General features: G+C 35.5%; 1 pseudogene; it reads left to right on the top strand.

The window, feature by feature from the left end:
• Positions 1 to 5,358: 5,358 nt before the first annotated feature.
• LOC110291804 (large ribosomal subunit protein uL23 pseudogene) lies at positions 5,359 to 5,837 on the top strand (annotated as a pseudogene).
• The last annotated feature ends 5,034 nt before the right edge of the window (positions 5,838 to 10,871 follow it).

Raw genomic sequence — 10,871 nt, forward strand, 5'->3', positions numbered from 1 at the left:
CCTTTATCTCTTGTGGTTTTAAGATTCTTTCTTTGTTTTTCAGTAATTTAGTGTTTTGATTATCATGTGGCAGGAAGATTTTCTTTTTTAGTCTACTCTATATGTTGCCTGTAAGCTTCTTGTACATTTATTCGAATATCTTTATTTAGATTAGGGAAATTTTCTTCTATTATTTTGTTGAAGATATTTTTTGGGCCTTTGAGTTGGGAATCTTCTCCTTCTATTCCCAGTATTCTTAGTTTTGAGCTTTTCATAACATCCCAAATTTCCTGGATGCTTTGTGTTAGAAACTTTTTAGCTTCAGCATTTTTTTTGACTGATGTATCAATTTCTTCTATGGTATTTTTCTACTTCTGAAATTCTGTCTTCCATGTCTTGTATTCTGCTGTGTCTATATTTCCTGTTCTTTTCCCTAGATTTTTCATTTTTAGGTTTGCCTCACTTTAAATTTTCTTTATTGCTTTTATTACATGTTCCTTTACATGTTTGATTGTATTTACCTACCTTTCTTTAAGAGTTGTATTTATTTCCTCCTTAAAGGCCTCTATACTCTTCACAACATTTTTAACCCCTCAAATTTAAGAGTGAATTGTATACTTGAACTTACTTGCAATATATTGTAAATATACAAGATGGTGATTAAATTCAGCCAATTCACTGAAAACATTTCCTTTTTTATGATGAATTATAGTTTTTATTTTAATATATTTAGAACACTTCTTATGTCTTTTTCCTCTTCCCTTCCTCCTCACCCTATTATGTACCCTCCCCTGCTTTATTATTGTTTTCTTATTTTTTAATTATTATTATTTTATTTATTTATTTTTTTTACTTATTCACTTTACCTCCTCCTCACTGCCCACTCCCAGTCATCCATTTCACAATCCTTCCCCACATACCTACATTTTCCTCTGAGAGGATATGGAACCCACTGGTATCCCCCAACACTGACATATCAAGTCTCTGTGGGACTAGGCATATCCTCTCCCATTGAGACAAGAGAAGGCAGCCCAGCTAGAAGACAGATGCAGACACCCACACACAATCAGTGGATAGGACATAGGAACTTTTGTGGAAGATCTAGAAGATTCTGGCCACTAAGGGTACAGGAAATTCACAGGAAGACCAACAGAGTCAACTAACCTGGACCCTTGGGCCTCTCAGAGACTGAATTACCAACCATGGAACATACACATGCTGAACTTAGTTCCCCTGCACATTTATAGCAGATGTGCAGCTTGGTCTTCATGTGGATCCTGAACAACTAGAGCAGGGACTATACCCCTTGACTCTTCCTATCAAATGCATGTCCTCTTTACGAAGTGTTATTGCATATATACGTAGATTAGAATATATGCATCCATAGCTAAACATTTGGTACTGGACAACCCTTGCTTCTACTCAGGGAAAGAACATCTCTCCTGTCTCCACATTTTCTTTAATGCATTCATTTATTTGTTTAGAGTTGAGGCCTTGTGAATTTTCCCCAAAATTTTAGTGTTTGAAGCCCTGTAAATTGCCCACAATTTCAGTATAGAAGATAATTCTTTGCTGTTTTATGCTTTCAGAATTTGAGCCATGTAATTTCAAAGTTCACTTCATCTCAGAGACAGTAATATCTAACTACATGACTTGCAATTTGAACATAAGACTTAACCACACATTAAACAGAACAAAGGCTTCTGCAATTGCTTTTGCTGAAATCAGTAAACATTGTTTCCATCATTCTAATATGCAATTGAAAATACTAATAATTACTTAAGAGAAAAATCTTATTCTCTTGTTTAATTCTAGAAGATTTAAGGCAGAACTAATTTTTATTTGATTATTTAAAAAAAAAATAGTTGTGTCTGCTTAAGTCTAAATTACTTTCTGTCCTCCTGTTTACTTATTTTATAGTTTTATTTGTTACTCAAATTACATCTTCACTAAAATGTTTACAAAGTAGAGCATTTGACTGTTCGTACCACAAAATTACATGTTTCTCTGTTTTGACATGGGTCAATGGATACAGTCATTTGTAAAAATTAATTAATTCATTAAAGATTCAAGTTAACTCATTAGAAATAAAGGATCCTGAGATATATCATGAGAAGAACAAAATACAAGTCAAACCAGGGTGGCAATGTTATATGTTTCAGTGATAAACTATCAAAATATTCATGCATAAATACAACCTGTTGAGGGGGATGTTAATTGCAACTCTATTATGCATCAGCTTTTTATGCCAATAAACTAAGCGTTTGGTTTGGTATCAGTTATGTGTATCTCAACGGTTTGTAGAACAGACCAAAGGGAAATATGTCATGAAGTGGCCTAGATAGCTAACTGCCATCAGCACTTGTTCTTTTTGTTTTGTTTGTAAAGAGCCCTAATCCTGTTTTATTCATTCTAATTTTCATTACACTACTTTTACTTATATCTAAGTAATTTCAAAGAAATAATATTTTTAATTCAAAATAAAGTAGGTTCTAGTATATATGAACCACATCTTAGTTTATCATACCTCTTTGACAAAATACTGTAAGTTTCAAAATCTATTTTTAAAAGATATTTTTTTTTATTTTTGCAAAGTCTGAGAAGTTAACTACTAGTGCTCTAAGCATTCTGCATGTGTGAATGGTCCATGGTCTTTGCAATTTAAAATAGTACTTTTAGACTATGTATTCCTGTAGAGAAGAGACAGCATTAATACTTCTTTTATAAAGATATTAGTATTAACTACAAGGATCCACAAATGTCTAGGTGTGAGAATTAATTAAACTCTTAGGGTCAGAGAGAAACAGAATCAAACAGAAAACAAAACAAAACAAAGAAACAAAAAATGGAGAAAGAGTAAATGTTAAAAGGAAGCAGGGGTTCCTTGGCAGTAGGAAGGGGATACATATGAAACTGTCAAAGACTAAAAATAAACTAATGAGTATCTAAGATATCAAAGTACAGCACAGATACACTGTCAACAACACACCAAACAGGCACAGTTTTAAGGTAGTTTCCTTCACCAATCCATGGGACTTTGATGTCATTAATATTTTTATTTCTGGAAAAACAGTTAATATCAATTCTAAAAGGAGTCTCCTCCATATGCTGATAGCCAGTACATCATCATGAATTTCATGGGTTTTTTATCCATAGCAGGAGACACTTATGGACAGAATATGACCTTTGATGAAACCCTGTAAGAGATGTGTTTCTACCCTATTTATAAGAGATCTAACATGGCCCTTCCTAGAGTAAAAACAAGCAAGTATCTGTTGCATATTGCAGGGCCTTTAGGGAAGAGTAAAACCAAATCTCTAAGTTAGCAGATGGTACTTAACACAGTCATAACTAATGTATTATTGATAATTTCAAAGGATAAAATTTCTGATGAGATTTTATCATGTAAATAATCCAAGTGACAAGGAAGTGGATATTTCTGTAGCATGAAAAATAAGATAATAGCATTTTTTCCCAAATTAGACATCCTGTCATTAAGAACAATAATGAGCAGACTGCATCCAAATGGCTTGTCCAGTGCTACAGCAGATTTTTACGAGTCTACATAACATTTTATAGACAAAACCTTTCTGGTATGTGAAGAATAATTCTAAGAAAGTATGTGTTTTTTGTGTGCATAATATGCATATTAAGTTTGTATAATGCCAAGAATCTGTCAAACAATCGGCAAAAAGGTGGAAACAATATATTAAGAAAGCCAAGAATTCTGTTAACATGATCTAGCAATTCTGTAGCAGAAACTAAACATCTATATTTTCATGGAAACCTTAAAGGTAATTTATAGATACTGCCTAAGGAAAACAAACCATCTTAAAAAGATAGCAATTTAATATTTTTAATTTTGGGTAAAGGAAATAACTTAAAGAATAATTTACATTTTCTGTAATGACAAAAATTCAGTGTGCATCCCCAGGTAATCAAACAAAAGATTCACCAAAGCTACAGAATATCAGTCTGGCAAATCTCTAAGCTACATCAAGGATGCATATTCATAGTTTCTCCACTGATAAAGCTATAATCAATTGAAGGATTCCTTTTCTAGCACAGTTAGGTCATCAAGCATGAATGCACAAATCTATTACATACTGGTGAATAGGAAAGAGAGGAGTATGTTGAGAGAGAGAGACTGAGAGAGAGAGAGAGAGAGAGAGAGAGAGAGAGAGAGAGAGAGAAACCACAGATGATAGGCAATGAATTTTACTGTTTTGAAGCTGCAAAGAATGTGTTTCCTTTGAAATTTTTGGAAAAACAAAACATCATTGTCTGATCTAAATGAAGCTTTCTTTCTTTCTTTCTTTCTTTTTTTTTCATTTTTTATTAGACATTTTCTTTACATTTTAAATGTTATCCCCTTTCCTAGTTTCCCCTCTGAAAACCCCTATCCCTTCCAACCCTTCCCCTGATAATCAACCCACCCACTCCTGCTTCTAAACCCTGGCAGTCCCCTACACTGGGGCATATAACCTCCACAGGAACAAGGACCTCTCTTCCCATTGATGACAGACTAAGCCATCCTCTGCTACATAAGTGGCTTAAAGCCATGGGTCTCTCCATGTGTTTTCTTTGGCTGGTGATTTAGTCCCAGGGAGCTCTGGAGATATTGTTTGGTTCATTTAGTTGTTCCTCCTATGGGACTGCAAACCCCTTTAGCTCCTTGGGTACTTTCTCTAGCTCCTTCATTGGGAACCCTATGCTCTGTCTAGTGGATGGCTATGAGCATCCACTTCTGTATTTGTCAGGCACTGGCAGAGCCTCTCAAGAGACAGCTACTCTGGAAATTAGTTTGGCAGTTCCTCAGAAAATTTGACATAGTCCTACCTGAGAATCCAGCAATACCACTCCTGGGCATATACCCATAAGATGCTCCAACATATAATAAGGACACTTACTCCACTATGCTCATAGCAGCCTTATTTATAATAGCCAGAAACTGGCCAGATGTCCCTCAACAGAGGAGTGGATACAGAAAATGTGGTACATTTACACATGGGTTACTATTCAGCTATTAAAAGCAATGAATTTATAAAATTCTTAGACAAATGGATGGATCTGGAGGATATCATCTTGATTGACGTAACCCAATCACAAAAGAATACACATGATATGTAATCACTGATAAGTGGATATTAGCCCAGAAGCTTGTAACATCCGAGAAAAAGTTCACAAAACACATGAAACTCAAGGAGAAGGAAGACCAAGATGTGGATACTTTGGTCTTTCTTAGAAGGGGGAACAAAATATCCATGAGAGGAGATACAGAGTCAAAGTGTGAAGCAGAGACTGAAGGAATGACTCCAAAGACTGTCCCACCTGGTGATCCATCCCATAAACAACCACCAAAGCCAGACACTATTGTGGATGCCAACAAGATCTTTAGCTTCCCTGAAAGTGAAGAAGGATGCTCCTGCCCCTCCCAAATCTGAAGCCAAAGCGAAGGCCTTGAAAGCTAAGAAGGCAGTGCTGAAAGGCGTCCACAGCCACAAAAAGAAGAAGATCCCAATGTCACCAACCTTCCAGCGTCCCAAGACCCTGCAGCTCCAGAAGCAGCGAAAATATACTTGGAAGAGTGCGCGCCCAGGAAAAACAAGCTTGACCACTATGCTATCATCAAATCCCCATTGACCACTGAGTCAGCCATGAAGAAAATAGAGGACAACAACACTCTTGTGTTCATTGTGGATGTCAAGGCCAACAAGCATCAGATCAAGCAGGCAATCAAGAAACTCTATGACATTGATGTGACCAAAGTCAATACCCTGATAAGGCCCGAAGGAGAGATGAAGGCGTATGTTCGCTTGGCTCCTGATTATGATGCCCTAGATATTGTCGTCATCTAAACTGAATCCAGATGGCTAATTCTAAATATACACTTTTTTTTTCACCATTAAAAAAAAAATTCTAAGTACACTGTAGCTGATGGACCAGAAGAGGGAACCAGATCTCATTACAAGTGGTTGTGAGCAACACATGTGGTTGCTGGGGTTTGAACTTAGGACTTTTCAGAAGAGCAGTCAGTGCTCTTACCCGCTGAGCCATCTCGCCACTCCAGATCTTTAGCGTTTCTAAGACAGTTTGTCTTCCAACTATTTCTCAGAGTTCAAGAGGCAACGGTGAGATGGAGTTAAAGGCAAGGTTCTTCAGAAGCCTATGCCCTGTGAACAAGAGACCTACTACATGTTGTTAGTACTGACCTAAGTCGGGGAGATATTGAGTGTTTAATATTCTTTCAGAGCACAGTGATTATCTAGATAAATGGCCACATGTCTGATACCTTACGGTATTACAAAACCTGAATTCCTCCTGTTACAGAGGCAATCATGCTCTAATAGTCAATCATGGGACACTTCTAAGTCTTAGGCCAGTAGGTCATCTTCACAAACACTGGGAAATATTGGGAATTTTACCTTTCTATAGCTATAAAACATAATATTTTAAATGTTTGCAGTAGTATAATTTTGCTCATTCAAATATAACCTGCAGGAACCTAACATCCCTCCCAACTTAATATTTTTCACAGTTGTTAGGAGTGACCACCTATGGTACAAACCCTAGTTGTTTGTATCACCCTCTAGTTACCATCCTGTATTCCATTTTCTGTTCTGGTCATTCCAAAGATAATCTTAGGTGCTGATGTTAATTAAAATGTTATATCATGGTTGCAAACCTCAGTTCCACTGGGAAAATTGCAAGGAAGAAGACTGATTCATAACTGAGATGTTACTATATGTCCTGTTCCAGAACTGTAGATGAGAAGAAAGAAAGAAAGAAAGAAAGAAAGAAAGAAAGAAAGAAAGAAAGAAAGGAAGGAAGGAAGGAAGGAAGGAAGGAAGGAAGGAAGGAAGGAAGGAAGGAAGGAAGGAAGGAAGGAAGGAAGGAAGAAAGGAAAAAAGAAGCAGTTTTGCCTCTTCTTATTGTAGCAAAATGAGTTTTTTTTGTGTTTTCTTTTTTTAATTAGCATGGATAAAATGGGTAACAATGAATAATCCTGTAGAAAATATCAGATAAAGCCATGTGAGACCATTGAGGATCAGGAGGAAAACAAGAATTAACAGAATCTATGCAGGTACAGTGAAAAGGACATCTACTACGGCACAATTGCAGTTCTGTGACAATATGAGTGCTAGGGCTTTAATTTGTACAGAAGTTATTTTACTCTCCTTTCAGGCATTAAGTATTAGGACTCCCAGTTGTCTTTCAGCCTGAACTTCCTTGATTTATCCTGTCTAGTTTCCTCTCCCCAAAGTCATCCCGCAAGAACTAACTTCATATATCTACCATTGCTCTTGGGTAAAGACCCCCCTCCAGTCTCCACAGCTTGTTCTGCTCTTGCTCAGCTTCCAACTTTTTCCCGTTGAACTCTGAGACACTCTTGATTAGTTTTAGCTTCAAAACACTGATACCAACCTGTCCTCTTCCTGAACAAGTGTTGCTTTAAAAAGAACCAAGATGTTCAAAAACAATTCTCAAAATAAAATCCTGATTTATGATGTTTATTCTCATTTTACTACGGATAATTTAAGAATGCAAGAATTTTATTGCACTCTGAAAATCCCCAGAATTCCAAAAGATGAGTTATAATTGGATGGCATAGTTGTCTGTACAACAGTACCAAATTAGCCATTGCTTATTTAAGACTACCTTTTTTCCTCCCCACTCCTAAAACTCCATGCAACCCTCTCGCTTGGTTTGAAGCTAACAATATAACATATTTCTAAGTCTCTCAACACTGCCAACAAAGCCTAAAGCCTACAAATTGTCCCATAAGCAGCTATTTACAAAATGAAAATTATTTATTGGCTTCAAATCTATATTGAAAAGGCCTTGGAGGGTAGGGCTGTTGTACATGATGAAAGATAAATTCTACAGATAGAACACATTTTACTTTGAAGCTTCAGATCCAAAGAGCATAAATCCCCACGTGTGGTATGGAAGACAAATCTTTTAAATCCATTTTGGAATTGATTTTGCACTATACAGCTCAATGCTGTTCTTAAAGAGAAATGATTTTCTCGCAAAGCACATACATAATGACTCTTGAAATGTCACACTTAAAAAAGTAGTTACAATTACTTGACGCATTTAAAAATTTCAGTAGTCAAATGTCCTACATACTGCCAAGATGTAATCTGAAATGTAAAAGTTTCACCACAAAATTTTTACTTTTTGTGTATCCACTAGACTGATGATAAAAGATTTTAAAGAAGACTGATTTTAGAATTTTGGTCCATGTACATAAACTCTCCCACAGTCTCCTTTTTATCATTTGGGTGTGAAATTAGTACCCTGTATGCATACAATGGTAAAATTAAAAGAATTCACATATGCACGATCTTTAGAGACATACCTGGTACATATGAGATAGAAGAAATATGAATATTTTTATTTTACGGATAAGCAGGAAGTATGAAAATGCATGTGCATATGTAAATTTCATGCAAATAAGCCTATTCAAGAACTACCAAACATCTATGGACAAAATTATATATACACCATTGAAATCTGTTCTTAAATATACATTTCTCAGCATATAAAGTATTATGAGGAAATAATATTCAGGACCTTGTGGGTGTTAGTTATTTGAGAGAAGAAAATTATATTATTCAATATGCTCTAAAATAGAAGTCATAATAAAGGGAAAACAGCTATTATAATGTGTTTCAGTAAGGGCATGTTTTGTTTAAGTTGAATAAGAGCTATTTAAAACTTTAAAGTGTGAAATTACTCTTGGCCTTTGAAGTGGTAGTTTAATGTAAATGTAAGAATTAAAAGGTGACTAGCCATGTATTACTTTTTCACATTTGTCAGCTTAATCCAGCCGGGTAGTTTAGAAATTCTGTCACAGATGTCTGAAATTGTTAAAATTAGCATGTTTTATCTGCAGAATGCAGAATGTTCATTTACATAAAATTGGTTCATTTCTAACACAATGTAGCTATAAAAATATGTTTTTATAAAATACATTGAAGGTAGTTGAAACACTTTGTGGGAGAAATTGTTTGAGAGAAAACATAGTGGCATGTCTAATGAATTTCCAGGATTTCTCCCAGGCCAGATGTCCATTCTCTTAGTTGTACAAGGACACTAAACCTGAACCCTTGTTTGAAGTAAAATGTTACCATTGTTATAACAATGTATTGAAATATGAAAGTTTATTAGCAACTAAATATTCATATAAGCTACATGTACTATAAAATTGTAGATGAATCATCTCCAACAGTGCAGTGAGCTCTGGATAAGCCGCTTTCATTGCAGGTCATCTTGAACAGTTTTACATTTAAGAATTCTAACAAGTCAGACACTTTAAAACTCCAGCTCTATTTATACATTTTGATAAAAATCATCAGGGTAAAAACTACTAAGAACATAATAAATCTATAAATAGAAGGGAAATCAGGCAAAGGAAATTGGCATTGATCGAGGAAACAGAGTTGATTTCAATCTAAAACTTGACAGAATTTCATTTTAACAATATACACTTGCAGAAATAAAATCTGTTTACAAATGTTTGGTTTACTTTTTAAAATCAGAATCTACAGTCAGACACATATGTAAAATTTTCATTCTCTATTGAATATGCATGAAAGGAAGGAAACTTACCCATCAGGGTAAAGCCTAACAACCGAACTGTCATTTATACCTACAGTGAGAGGAAAAATCAGTTTTCTCCAGTAGAGTGGGTCTGCGTATATCAACCACTGAATATATCAGCCACTACAGACAGGCCTCACAAGCAGGAGTGCTTGACTAACATTTAATGGACAACCTAGATTTGTTTGTTTATTTGTTTTTAATCTTTTTATTTAGTTAGCAGTTTAGTGGGTGTGAGTGAAGGGGAATGTAGTTTTATTTTATTTTCTTGGTTTAGGCAGGTTTTGTTGTTGTTTGGTGGGGGGTTTCTTTGAAGAAAAAATCCAAGTGGGCTAGACAGATAGAGAGAGAGAATCAGGAAGGACATGGGGAAGAAGAAGACATAATCAAAATATATTTAAAATTAAAAGTTGTTTTAAAAAAGAGCATGTATGACTAAAGGACTATATTTATTGTTATAAAAAAAGAATATCAGTGAAATAAAAAAAAAAAAAGCTTAAGTAGTAGACAGAAGACACTCTCCTATTAATGCATTTTTTTCCCCTGTGGTAATACTTGATGGAACAGCCAACATTTATTTTTCAGCAGTGTGAAAAGGCATGATTTGAGTAGTTTTGCCAGACCAGTGTCATTTGAATCACATCTTAAAAAGTATGAATGTCTAGGTCAGAAAGGGTGTGAATCTGAATGGGACACAGACACAGACAGAGACACACACACACACAAATGCATGCATACACTTTCATCCAGGTTTCCCACACTGTCATGAGAATTAATTTCAGGTATTTATATGAAATTTATTTATTACTTATATCCATTTAAACATAATGCCAAACTACTATCTCTCTAACATAATTCCTTTTATTTTTTAGATATTTTCTTTATTTATATTTCAAATGCTATCCTGGAAGTTCTCTACACCCTCCCCCCAACCATGCTTCCCTACCCACCCAATCCCACTTCTTGGCCCTGATGTTCCCCTGTACTGGGCATATAAAGATTGCAAGACCTAGGGGCTTCTCTTCCCAATGATGACTGACTAGGCCATCTTATGCTACATAAGCAGCTAGAGACACCAGCTCTGGGGTGTACTGGTTAGTTCATATTGTTGTTTTACCTATAGGGTTGCAGACCACTCCAGTTCCTTGGGTATTTTCTCTAGCTCCTACATTGGAGGCCCTGTGTTTCATCCTATAGATGACTGTGAGAACCCACTTCTGTATTTGCTAAGCACTGGCATAGCCTCATATGAAGGAGCTATATCTGGGTCCTTTCAGCAAAAT

This window comes from Mus caroli, unplaced genomic scaffold, assembly GCF_978045245.1.
Source record: "Mus caroli unplaced genomic scaffold, Mus_caroli_1 scaffold_3, whole genome shotgun sequence".
Classification (NCBI taxonomy): domain Eukaryota; kingdom Metazoa; phylum Chordata; class Mammalia; order Rodentia; family Muridae; genus Mus; species Mus caroli.